The sequence below is a fragment of the Microcebus murinus genome, chromosome 8 (genome assembly GCF_040939455.1).
Source record: "Microcebus murinus isolate Inina chromosome 8, M.murinus_Inina_mat1.0, whole genome shotgun sequence".
NCBI lineage: Eukaryota > Metazoa > Chordata > Mammalia > Primates > Cheirogaleidae > Microcebus > Microcebus murinus.
In genome coordinates this window covers 103,900,742-103,914,055 of record NC_134111.1, presented here as the reverse complement: position 1 = coordinate 103,914,055, position 13,314 = coordinate 103,900,742, and the positions used below count along the sequence as shown (strand labels likewise).

Genomic DNA, 13,314 nt, shown 5'->3' with positions numbered 1-13,314 from the left:
AAATCCTTCCTGCTGTTCTTTAAGCTACCCCAGTGGAGCTCCTGTCTCGCAGTGTAGCTCCAGCAGCGTGGGGCCGCGATGCAGCTCCCCGGGCTGGTGGACTCACGCACAGGAGCTCTCTGGGGGGATGGGGCCTTGGATATGGGATGTTTCAGTTGTGCCTTTGGGGAAGCAAATGCTGAAGTTGAGTTGGGAGAGCCGTGACAGGAGAAGGGAGGGAGGAGGCTTGTTCGCCAGGAGCCATCACTCCGCGGTGGACCTGACAGAGTCCCAGGTGCCCAGCAGTGAGCTCTGTAGCAAAACTCGCCTGTCCAAGCAGTCCTGTGTGGGCTGACGTGGCCAGGAAGTCTTGCCCTGTCACTGGCTAAAGCCACCTCAAGAGCAGTGTGACCCCGGCTCAAAGCTGAGGCTGCACGATGAGCTGTCACCCTCACTGGACACCTGCCTGATTAGCTGTCACCCTCACTGGGAGGCTGCCAGTGACCACACTGCTCCTCTCAGCTCGAAGGGGAATCTGAGCTCCACACCTGTGCGTCTGCCACACGTCATGTGGCTACTGATTCCATGTTGTCTCTTGTCATTGTCAGACACAGTTAGTATCTGGTCTTCCATGAACTTCCAGCTGAGCTAATCCACAGCTCAGTTTGAGCAAGAGGATTCCTAACCTCTTAGCACATTATCTACATTGGGATCCGGTTGGCTTTTGAAACTAACACCTGTACCACTCGCCCCTTTTGGACTGGCCGCTCCGTGGGAAGATCCTTCTCCCTGACCTCCTCTGGGGGTCCCAGCTCTGTGGGCCCCACAGCAGGGAAAAGCTGTTTTGCAGAAGCCTGGGTTCGCTCACCCATTGGGAGTTGGCATTCAATTATCTTTAGAGTAAACCCCCTTCCAGCCCATGAGGGTGGGAAGGAGTGATAATGTGTTATCTCTTCTGCTAAGCCTTCCTTAAACACGGGCATCATTCAGCTGATCTGAGACAAGATAGCAGAGGGATCCAGGGTCCCCTTTGAAAACGGCAATGAACCCAAACAAGAATTCTTGGATGATCCTCTCCGCTCTGGTTTGCATTAGCCGTGCAATTAAAGGGTTTACCCAGCGGCTCTCCAAGGGGGACGCTCGGCCACATGAAAGGCAGGAAGGGTCAGCTCCTAAAAGAAGGCGTTCCTAGGCTTTTCTTGGTATTTTTCCCAGACCTTGGAAAAGGCTGATGCTTTTAAAACAAGAGGTCACTCGGAGGCAGGACAGTCAGGGGCAGGCCGACAAAACAGCCCTTCCCAAAGCAAACAGCTTCCTTCCTTCCCCAGTCCCTGATGGTCCAAACCTGCCTTCCACGGGGCGGAGGGGCGAGGAAGCAAAACGGTCGTTCCGAGAGGACTCAGTGAGAAAAGACGACCTGGGAAGTCCCTGGGTCTCCTGTCCTCTGGGACCAGGTGAGACGGCCAGCGGGAGCTGCCCCGCCTAGCCAGGCTCCGGGCAGGGCTGGGAGGAAGGCGGGGAGGGGTCGCCGGCCCCTGCCCTGCCAGAGGGACCCCGAGGCAGCCCTCAGCATCGCACTCCTGCTGCTGGGATCCTGCAATTGCTGCTTCATCCTCCAAGGTTTCCTCATCTCACGTGGGCCGGGCCTGGCGCCAGTTAGGGTCCAGCGCATTTTTCTCAAAAGGAGCCTTCGAGGATTCCTGGAGAAGGAAAGACCCTACCGTGCTCTTCCTCTTCTTCTTCTTGAGGTGATGAATGCAAATTCGTGCTGCAAGAGGCCTGAAGTCAGACACCCTCGGTTTCCTTTTCTCCTGTGCACACTGGAGGGTGGGGCTGTCTTCCCACCGGTCCCTGCAGGCAGCAGTGAAGTCTGGGAGGGAGCCACTCCTCTCCCAGTCCCAGCGTGGCCTTGGGGACAAACCCGTTCCCCGGCACCGTGCGCAGGGCAGGCCAGCCGGGCCTGGGTCAATCGGCACGGCCGTTCTCCGGGCTCCAGGGCTGGGTCGGATGCACTGCAGTCGGCCCGGAGCTCGGGGCGTGGCTGGACGGGTACGGGGATGAAGGAGGAGGCAGGTAGACTCGGGCTGCTGCCGTCTCGCAGTGGCCGGTGGGAGCGGGTGGCAGGCACAGAGAGACGGGCAGGGCTGAGAAGGTGGCGGGGAAGTGAACCCAGAGTCCAGGTCCAACAATGCCCGATGAGCACACCCACCTGCCTATTCTCCTGTTGGACGCGATGGCACGTAGCCAGTTGGAGCGTGTTGATCCCAGGTGTGGCAGGGGAGCCACGTGGTGACCAAAGGTTAAATAAGACGCAAAACCTGAACACCTGTGCTGGTGTGGGCGTCCTCTGGGCTCCTCTTTCCCTCTGGGTCGCTGGGCTGATGGAGGGTTGAAGGACCACGTTTGGGGGGGGGTTGCAGACATTCTCCTCCCAGGCCTGCCCGACACCTGCTTCATAACGACTGCTAAGACTTTACTCCCTGACAGTAGAACTGAACAAAGACGCCGCCGCCCTGGGCTCTGCAGACATGCTGAGGTTCCGGACGCTTCTCTCATCGTCAGTGCTGGGCTGGAACAGACAGCGGCGTCCGGGAGGACGCAGAGGCTGCTGCCGGGGCAGGAAGCGCCGAGCTCGGGGACGGCGTCTGGCCCGCAGGGTTCTGGTTTGGCGTTGTGAGGAGCGGCGTTGCTAAGGACGCCTCCTCTGGGAAGTGGAACCCTGCTCCCCGGCATGCTGTCCCCCCAGGCCAGCGGGTCGGAACGTCCCAGGGCCATGCATGCTGAGGGAGGCAGTGGGGCTGACCCCGACCCACACAAAACCGGAGGAAACTGCTCGACAGCAGGGGCGACAGAGGTGCCTTTTAGAAAACCAGGAGAGAAGGAAGAAAACGAGAATCACCCCAAACCCACAGACTCTGTCTCTGTACCTTCCAGGGTTTATTTCTCTGTATTGAAAACAAACGTTTGAGAATAACCTACATACAGAAAGGACGCCAGCCCTAGGACTACCCCCGAGAAGGGTTCCAGGCCGTTTCCTGAGCCGAGAGCTGGTGGCACAGGTGTGTTTAATTTGTGAAAATGTATAAGTCTTAGGACTTTGTCCCTACTTGGGGGTCTTTATGTGAGCTTAGTGACACCAAGGAATGCTGTGACTTGACACAGCTCTTGACCTGGTCCCTCTGTCCCAGCAACACAGGAGGAGGTCCGAGGTGCCTGGTCCACCACTGCCCTCCCATGAGGGCTCCTTCCTTAGATCCACGGGCTGCCAGGGGGGCCAGAAAGGCTGCTGAAATAGGCACGCAGCAGACTGGCCTTCAGAAGGTCAAGGCTGAAGCCGGAGCTGATGCTACGGCCTAATCGAACTTCTCACTCCGTTACTTCCAGACACTCAAAGGCCCCGACCGACCCAGGCCCTCTCTGAGGATTCCAGTTTTCTTTTTTTCAGTGGGCTCCAAAGACAGACAAGTCTGAGACAGACACAGAGCAGTGGTTTTGCTAGAGATGACCCACAGCACACCTGGGCTAGGTGCCTCCCTTCTCTGGGTGCCCTGAGTGGACGAGGCCCGCCGTGTGCTCTGTTGTCATGGCATCCTCTAAGATCACGAGGTTTAGCCTCTGAGTTGCCCTCATTCAGGCCAGATATGCAGCAAGAGCTCGTTATACATCAGCCGAGGTGCTGGGTGCATCGGATGCAGACATGAGTGAGAGTCCGACCATGGGGGAGATGAGCATGTCCCATGGGAGACACGCACACATAGTTAGTGCACAGGGAGGCAGGTCCTTGGATGGGATTATGGACAGATTTACTCGGTGGTCCCGCCTGGCCCTTTGGCTGTACTTTCAGAGAAGGTTGCGGCGAGGATTGTTACCTCAACAACCAGCCTCATTTTAAAAATGAGTAGAGAGGCCCAAGGAGATGAATTAACCATCTAAAAACAGAAGCTGGGTCTTGGCAGAGCTGGGACGCAAGCCCCACTCGGGGTCTGGTTCTTTCCTGAAGCAGGTGGCTCCCTTCCCGGCTCCAGCTCCAGGCTGGGCTCCTGTTGGGCTTTGAAAAGCGATGGCGAGCTCCGGGATTTCAGCTAGAAATTCCATCCTTTATCTCATTCCTTGATGAAATGACATGCTCTGCTAGACTCACCCTTCCTGGTGCGTGTGCATCTTATCTCACATCCTGCGGGACAATAGCACAGTGTGGCGCAAGATCGCAAAACGGGGAGTTTCCATAAACAAAATCCATCGGCCTTGCTGCACGGCTGACTCCAGGGAAATTCTGTTATCAGTCTGAGCTCTTGACATTTGACAGACGGGACTGCGGCTGCATTCAGACGTGCCCCTGCCCCGTGGGAACGCGCTTGTCTTCTCACTGGGTCTGTGTCCCTCCTGTCTGAGGTGTTCCGATGGACATGCATGTGTCCACCCGCCCAGTGCCACCCCTTATCCTGGTGACGGGACCTTCGTCTTCCTCTAGGGAGCCGCCATCTCCTGTTTTCACCGCCATGCCAGCACATCCAACACCCGAAACCTGGAATGTGGTCCAAACCAGAACAGCTAGACTCTCTCAGACGCTGGAGCAGCAAGCCCAGCATCTCAAAGTCAGAGTGGCCGGGGCTTGTTGCCTGTGAGGGCTGCACCCCAAGGCGGCCACCGTTAGTTCCTGAGCCCGCTCCCATTGGCTGGCGCTTGGCTGTCTTTTGACTTTGTGCGGCATTCCATATTTTCCCCCTATACAATACTATTTTGCTTCTGCTAGCCAGAGTCTATTTCTGTTATTTGCAACTACAGAATCAGAGTGGCTGTTGTTGAAACCAAGCAGGGAGACGGGGGATGTCCAAGAGGTTCGGAGGATGAGGAGTCAACCGAGAAGAGGAAATGCAAGTTCAATGTCGGTGAGTGACTGGACAGAACAGGTTTCAAATGAAGAGGATGTGGGCAGTGGGGCCGTGCTGCATGACTTGTGAACGGAGCTCTGTTGAGCAATGGGAGACTGAGTCACCAATGGAGAAGTTCCCAGAGATGAACGCCATCAACTGCAAGGAAGCAAGTGGTCTGCCATCCTGCAGGTCGTCGCCACCAGGGAAGTGGTGGGAGAGGAAAACCGTGACCCAGAAAGCAGAAGTATGTGGGCTGGCCTGGGCATATTTGGACCCTGGGCGTCCACACATGGCCTAGATGAAGAACCCTTTGACTTCCCTTTCTACAGGGACTGCTTTGCTCTCTGGCTCTTCGGTCCACGAGAACTAGACTGTCCAGGTGGCGTGTCCGCCTGGGGTTTACACAGCACAAGGACCAAGGCCAGTGCATTCCTGACCGTGGGGATAAGCACTGGCACAGAGTCCTCCTGGCCTCCCCGCCCCTCCCAGGATGAGGTCAGCGGGGCAGGCAGTGCCAAGTCCTGACACATAGGATTTTTTCTAGGGCTCCGCAATAGCTGTTTACCAGGAGATCTGGTTTCAGAACAAATGAAGTTCATATCCCAAGGGACCAAGCCCAGCCCATCCCTGCCTTCTGGGGAGGTGAGTGTCCAGTGTCCGAGCCCAACATCCATCTGTCGCATTCCTGCTCCCAGCCACGTGCTGGAAACCCAGGCGGCTGACGCTCCCCTTGCTGTGGTTTAGCCCCGTCCTAGGCGTGACCCTGGCTCAGACCTTCAGCCCGGAGCGCTGTTCCTCCCCGGGCAGTAGCCCTCTACCCTGCACTGCTGCTGTTGGAGACAGGGTTTTCCAACAGTTTTAAGAGCAGTTCAAAATCAGTGCTTGTGACCCCGGAGGTGTGGTTAAACTTGCAGAGGGGTGAATTTCCAACCATTTCTGGATCCTTGACCCCTTGGAAATGTGATAGATGCTCCGAACACTCTTAAAACACACACACTCACACATTTTTGCCCACAGTTTCGGGATGTTCCTGGAACCTCCTGTTTGCACAGTAGGACTGTACCCAGGGCACAGAGCCATCTTCAGACCATGACATTCTCCCCCAGTCCCCAGGGCCTCGGACGTGCCCCTGCTCTCCCTCGGGAGGCAGCCAGGTGTGGAAGCACACGCTGGACTCCAGAGGCTGTCCCCGGTCACTGGGTCTTTGACAGGTCAGTGCAGGCCCAGGAGGAGCCAAGACAGATCTCTGGCTGTCGGCTGGCGTCGAGGGGACACTATCCCCACGGCCTGAGAGGAGCCCCTGCAGCCTGCGGCGGGCGCGGCGGCCCCAGGTCCGGGCTGGGACTGGGGCAGAACCCAACCTCAAAGGGCGGAAGCAGCTCCACACCCCCTGCCGGGTCCCCACTCCCCCATGCAAAGGAAACGTGACCCTGGGCAGTGGACATGCGTGCCCCAGATTAAATGCCAGAGAACAGGCGCCCTTGGGTGGGGGCTCCGGGAAGGCAGGACCAAAACTGTAACGTTTCACAATGTAGTGCGGGAACTATGGCTTCTCAGGGCCACTGGCTCTTGCTCGTGAGTCCCTCGCACATTCGTAATATGAGATGGGGGGATGCGGGGTCCCCTGAAGTATTTGCTTCCTCCACCAGCCTCAGTTGAACACGGGGCCTCAGACTTGTTCTTTTTGTATTCTCACTGCTGTGTGTTCTGTCTGCACTGTTCACTGAATGTCATGATTGGGGGATTTTGCCTTCTTATCATTCTTTGAGATGGCAGAGTGTTGGCACTTTGCTTTCAAGATGTGAAGAATTCTCAAGGACATAATTTTTTAAAGACTTATGGCCTAAATGGAATTACCAACAAACATTTAAGTAAAGTTATTTAGATGATTTTGTTTACTGTTATGAATATTGGTACCCAAACAGTTCTGCAAAGAGGAGAGCTGTGACGTAACCAATCTCTGTTCCCCTGCCTGAATCCCCACCTAAGTGTTTGTGAATATTTTTTTTATTTCAAAAGGATTTAAAACAATGTTATTCCTTATGTTTTCTAACACACATTTTCTTTCTACCCATTATCCACCAATCTATTTCCTTGGTTAACTATATGAAACATTTTAATAATAATTGTATATATAAAATTATAGATTCCAAATAATCACTTATTATATAGCATTTTACTCAGGCAATATTAAACACACATTTACCTTTCCACAGACTAGTGGAATTTTAAAACATAAAGTATACAGGGTGATTTTTATGGCAGGTTACATTGAGAAGGATTGTCCATGTTTGAAATTTGAAGACTCACATATTAGCAATATATCTAGATGCTACGCCCTGTCCACTTCATTACTGTTGTTCCACTGATTAGGGAGGAAAGTCCCCAGAAGGATCACCGGGCCCTGAGCCACAGGATGTGAGGGAGGCCAGAAAGGCTGCTGAAACAGGCACGCAGTGGACCGGCCTTCTGAAGGTCAAGGCTGAAGCCGGAGCTGATGCTACGGTCTGTCTCTGAGATGAATTTCAGTGTGGCCCTGTATGCACGTGTGTGCGTGTTTAATGATGTAACTGAGAAAACAGTTTTGTAGCACAATACTTACCCTTTATATCTAAGCTTGTGCATGCATGATATCTACATATGTATATACACACCACATAGACACAGATCCATGCACATGATTGCTCCTTCCCTTGTACTTTTCTCTTCTACGTCCCATTCCATCGAACAAATGTCGGCCACCTCCTTCCCAGTTGTCTCGCAGTTTGAAAAGCACTGAAGGGCATTGCTAAGTTCTGGCTCCCTGGCCTCATGCTTTGAGTACCCACCCAGGGGGCGGAGAAGGCCCGCAGCTGTCCGAGCCCCACGGGCGTGCCCGGCTCCTCCGTCTTCCTTTCATCTGCAGCTTCCTCCCCGGGGCTCCGCTGAGCAGGTATTTTGTAGGAGGCTCCAGAAATGTGAAGGCCTCATTCCTGACTTCAAGAATCCCACAACCTGAGGCGTGGGGAGGTCACTCGAAGCTGCTCCCGTGACAGCACGGTAATGCCATGTGTAGGATAAGCATGGCTTATTCCAGGAGCACAGAGAAGACCATCGCTCCTCCCTTAAGGGCCCGTGGTGTTCTCCCGGAGAAGGTGACGTCTGAGCTAAGAATGCGTGGGGGAGTCCCAGGCAGCCAGGAGGAAGAGCCAGGTGCACACAGGATAGAGTGCACTCTGAATGTGGAGGTCTTTGAGCTGCTCATGTCTCTGGGACCCTGGAAACGTTCCTCTTCCCTCATCAGGGAGGGGCGCAACACGGCGGGGCGCATCTCCCCCGGGCCTGGGAACCTGCTTTAGAAGCAGGGCTGTGAGGTGGTCCTTGAGGCTCTGCAGAACCCCAAGTTAAGAAGCCTAAGCTGGGTGGGGCCCCAGCGTGACTTGCTGACCCCACTTCTCCAGGGAGCAAGCCGTGGTGGGCCATCACGAGCCGTGAGCCCACTACGCGAGCAGAGGCTTTGCTGGGGCTTGTCCCAGGAGGGACTCTGAGAATGCTCACCTCCACCAAAAACCACGAGGGGGGTCCCTCTGGGTGCTGGGTGGCACCAGGAGCCCATGGACAAGCCTACTTAGAGCTGTCAGTTCTCTGTCTCCTTGTCCCAAGTCATAGCACAGAGTCCCCAGGTGCTACCTGGGGCCCACAATGGCCCCAATAAAGCCAACGAGCAGGTCCCCGAGAGGTAAAATACACTGTTGTGAGTTGAAGGAAGCACGGTCATTGTTACATAAGGAAGGAACTCGGGCTTGCAGGACCATCGGGAGGAATGCTGGAAGAAATGATCGCGAATTGCTGAGTCCCGAGGCCTGGACCCCGACCCTGGCCCTTCTGTGGCTCCCTGCAGCCCCTGCCACAGTCACCTCCTCTAACGGCATGCGGAAGAAGGCTTTTCCCCAGGGCCGTTCGCCCTGGGCCTTGACCTCGTCCCAGACACCAGCCCCGCCAGCTGCCCGCCAGCCGCATCCTGAGATACCGCGAGGGAGCGGCCGGCCCAGTCTGCACCGGAGCCCTTTGTTACTGGCCACACGCGTGGCGTATCAGCGAGGAAATGGCTCATTCATCACCAGAACGTTTTCCCCAAACAAATCTATCGGAGGAGCAGAAAGTGTATATTTTGTCCCCTTTGCCAGACTCAGTTCAGCTGTTCCTGGTGCTGAGCAGATGGCTCGGCGAGTGACAATGTTTCCCGCATCACACGGCTGTTTGAAACGGCCCAGACGGCGGTGTTTATTTTCGGCGCCCAAGAAGATCAGACGACACGGTTCATCTGCACGGAAAGGTGTCATCCGCGTAGCGACAACTCGCGTTTGCTGGTAAGCACGGCTCTCTGGGATATGGTGACGTCACACTTAAAGATTCCTACCCAGCATCTCAGGGGCTGGACAGGAGGAGAGTAGAGACTTCTGGATTCTTGACAAAATTTAATGGGGAGATAAGCTCCTTCTGGGACTTCGTTATACTTACTTCAGAATCTAACTCAAGTCCACACTCCTATGTCCAAAATTTATCTCTTCGTCATAGTCTCCTCTCCACGGCCTCCACCTGGGGCCCCCTGTCCTCCCACCAGGTGCTGCGTCCACCCCCCTCTGTCCTTCTGCTTTGTCTCTTGGCTCCCCGAGGTCCATCTGCCACTCAGTGGCCAGAGGAAGCCCGGGCAAGGTAAATGCCACCGAAGCAGCCTCCCGGGAGGCCAGGGAATGCCAGGATGACATGCAGACTGTGAACAAAGAAACTAACCACACTAGGAATGTATGGAATGACCTCACCAAAGGGCACATGGGAAAGTGGGGCTGACCCTAGGAGCTGTGCAGATGACCGACTCTGTAAGACCGCAGGCAAAGGGGGCTACACGTAAGCACCGTGCTCCAGCTGGTAGCGCCGCTTCGCATGGGGGTGAAGGTTAGCAGCTCTGAACCCCCATACGTGGACACCACAATGGGCAATTCAGTAAATAGGCGGGGGACGGCCGGAGCCAGGTCCTCGCTGTTGGGGTGGGAGGTGAGCAACAAGCTCGGGGAGGAAGCTGGAGTGATCGTGTGACGCAGGGTCAGAGCTGGAAGCTTCAGCCTGAATTCGTGCTCAGCTTAGTAGAGATACAGGCGGATAGATGTAGAAATAAGTCCGGCGTGTTTACACAGAACTAGCACACACACACACATATCTCCAAGCTTTTTGCTGAGAGCGCCTGCAGTCAGTGACACCCTAGTGGCAACAAGCACAGCCAGCACCCAGATCTTGGCATCTAAGATCATGGTCCGATAAAAGGAACCAGGGCTCTTTTGGAGAACTGGCTGATCCTAAGACTGGGGGGAGAAATATACAAGATGAGCCTGGGCCTCTTGTAGTGCCAGCAAGTAAGGAAGTGCTCCACGAAGATGACTTGTGAGTAATGAGTAATAATGTGTCATCAATGGCTGTGACAGGTGCATCATACTAAGATGTTAACCGTAGAGGAAAATGGGTGCAGGGTATACGGGAACCCTCTGTACTATCTTTGCAATCTTTATGTGAATCTAAAACTATGCTAAAATTTAAAAAAGGAAGGGCTCCCAGGGGAGTGTACGTGTGTGGGGTACCCCTGAGCCCCGCACTTACCCCCGGGGTCTCCTTGTGCTTGGGCTAAGGATCTGTTCCCCCGCCCCGATGTCCAAAAGCATCTGGTGGACATAAAACACGGACTTCCAGGGCACAGCTGAGACCACTGGCTCGGGGAGGGGCCCCCAGAGCTGGGCCGATGCCGGAGCTCATTCCTAAACAGATCGTTAATTTACCCAACAAATATTTATTGTCCAGAAAATGGCTACTTGGAGAATTTCTTGGTCTTTTAAACTTCCCTATATATTTATTTTGTCATCCTCTCTCTCTCTCTCTCTCTCTCTCTCTCTCTCTGTTTCTGTTTTTTTTCCACCCCCCTGGCCCTAAACCCCAATAAAACCCTTGAAAAGCAAAGGTCCTCTGAGCTTGCAGCTGGCCCAAGAGGTGAGAAGACGGCCGGCCCCTGGCTTCTGTGGGAGGGGCCCAAGGCACCCAAGGGAGCTGGGCAGCGTGGAGGGAGAGGCGGGCTTGGTGGCTCCGAGCAGCAGACCTGGGAGGTCCCCGACCCAGAGGAAATGGGCTGTTTTATTACGACGGAGTTCTGCAGAGCCCTACGAGGCCATAAGAGAGTAATGGCCACAAACCACATGTGGCTTCGCTTCCGAGCTTGTCTGTGTCCTTCCTCAGCTGTTTCTGATGATCCCGTAACGTGACAGGCTCTCGTGTTTCTCTCTCGCTGGCCCCACTGTGACTCGAGCTTTTGATTTATGGTTCCCTCCCTGCCCCGCGGCGGTCTTTCACGGCAGAGCCTGCTGGGCCGCGCGGGTTAGGAAACAGAACAACCGGGCTTCGTTAAGGGCTCGCCTTGGAACGAAACAAGCCGTGACCGGTGTCCGGCGGGTGAAGTCCATGGGCTCTGTGACGTCGAGGCTGTCCGGGGCCCTGTCCCCTGTTCCCTCCGTCGTCACTGCTAGGGTCCAGATAAGCGAGGCTGCAGCAGGGCTGGGTCTGGATAGCAGAGGCCAAAGCCGGACCGTTGGGAACACAGAGACCGGGACGCTTCCAGGAAATATAGGCACACGAGGCAATGCACAGCTGGAACATCTGGCCTTATAAAACTAAAAATAACACCCCATAAAGTACATTTTAGTCATTTATTTTGACAACCGAAACACACTTTCCATTACTTACGACTCTGTAAGTCTCGCTGGTGCAAGCGTCCTGCTATCACATGCCGGGGGACCAACGCACGATTCTGTCACACGGATTCGCCACGCCACTCTCTCTGCCCCCCTCTCCCCTCCCGACAGCCCGGGAGCCCTGGCTGTGCCGCTCAGTTACCGCCTCTGCTTAAAAGGCCCTTCCCCTCCGTTTATTGCAATCCCATTTCTGCCCGTAGAGTCGCTCCCCAAGGCCACGTTCGGGCTACCCCGTGTCCTCTCGGATGCGAAGGTTCTGCCGCCTGTGTCCCACGTCCCACCCCTGCCTTCCTTGGCCTTTTAGCAGGTTGAGTCAGTGCCCCGCAGTCATAGAAAACATCCACACTGGATGTTCGTGTCCCTCTTTGGTCTTTATTCCGGGTGACTTCAATGTCCCTTGCGTTTGACCAGATGTCCACTGTGCGTTAAGCCCCTCATGCCAGTGGCGTGATCTTCCACTCCACCCTGTGCGTTCTGTCCACAGCCGGGTCTTGCACTTGTCCCTGTGATTTACTCATCTCTGAGATCTTAAATTCCTCAGCTCTCTGACCACATTCCCTCATCATCCCCGCTCCCTCTTTCTCTCACTCTTCTTCCATCTGCCCAAGACTCAGCCAAGTCTCCGAGAATTTGATTTTTGTCTTCTTCCCATGGACCTGCCCCATCCTCCCTCACCTTCACCGATCTGCCATCCAGCCCAGATGCTGGGCCGCCGTGACATTCACGTCTCTGCCTCGATGCTCCAGTCCTTCTCTTCCTTGACTCATCCTGTTTCTCCTTCTGGCAAAGCCCAGCGACGGTCCTCCCCCGTCTCTGCACAGCGCCGTGAGGCTTCCAGGCTCGCCCCAACTTCAGAGCTGCCCGCCCCCTGGGTGGTCCTAACCAGCCCCTGCTTGTGTTCTGCGGGGAGCCAGGGCAGCCCCCTCACACCTTTGCCACCTCCTCGAACTCTGATCCCCTCTCTCTTTGCCCCTCCACTGTGGAAAGATCATCCCGGCATTAACAAAAAGGGACGGTGGGAGCTCAGAGCCCTCTCCACGGCCTCCCCGCTTCTGCACGCACCTGCGTCGGCACACAGCACGCGGCTGGCTTCGCTCTCCGCAGGCGCAAAAGTGGGTTGACAGAATAGCCCCCCGCACGTCACATGCCTCATTCCTCCCCTCTCTGGGGACCTGCGTGCATCAGTCGTGCTCCTCCCTCTGTCTGCAGTCCCAACCACTGACTCTTTTTTCAGTGTATAAGCATTCTCAAGACCCTTTCATCTGAAAAAAAAAAAAAAAGTCTGAATTCTTACTTCCCTTGGTAAAGAATATCCTTGGACCTTCATGTCTTCTTCAGATATTTGTAATCTATCACAGTGCTTAACATTCGCCCAATCACCCATTGTTCTGTTCTCCTGTTACCCACCCTTCTCCAATTAGGCAAATATATTTTGAATCTCTCTACCTGTAAATAACTAGAAATTCATTTATAGAATAATGTTTTCCACTGCGTTATTTATTATAATAAAAGTAAATAAACTGCAGGAATGTTCTCAAATGGAATGGTTAAATACAATGGGGTAAAACTCAGATAATTAAAGGAATTTAGTGATACAGGGGAACATTCAAGACGCAGCAAATAATAAATGCTATAGCTGGACAGGGAAATTCATATAATAAAACCCACCTTTGTACTAAAGAGAGCAGAGC

General features: G+C 54.6%; 1 long non-coding RNA gene across 5 annotated transcripts; it reads left to right on the top strand.

Moving 5' to 3' along the window:
- The first annotated feature begins 1,123 nt into the window (after positions 1 to 1,123).
- LOC105866432 (uncharacterized) lies at positions 1,124 to 7,857 on the top strand. Of its 5 annotated transcripts, none has more exons than XR_012920659.1 (4): positions 1,124 to 1,433; positions 1,600 to 2,536; positions 2,914 to 3,038; positions 4,451 to 7,857. It is a non-coding gene; the product is annotated as an uncharacterized LOC105866432 (long non-coding RNA). The 5 variants fall into 5 exon arrangements; XR_012920657.1 differs by having other exon boundaries at positions 1,600 to 3,038; positions 4,451 to 4,574; positions 4,765 to 7,857; XR_012920658.1 differs by having other exon boundaries at positions 1,600 to 3,038; positions 4,451 to 4,868; positions 5,398 to 7,857.
- Positions 7,858 to 13,314: the final 5,457 nt, after the last annotated feature.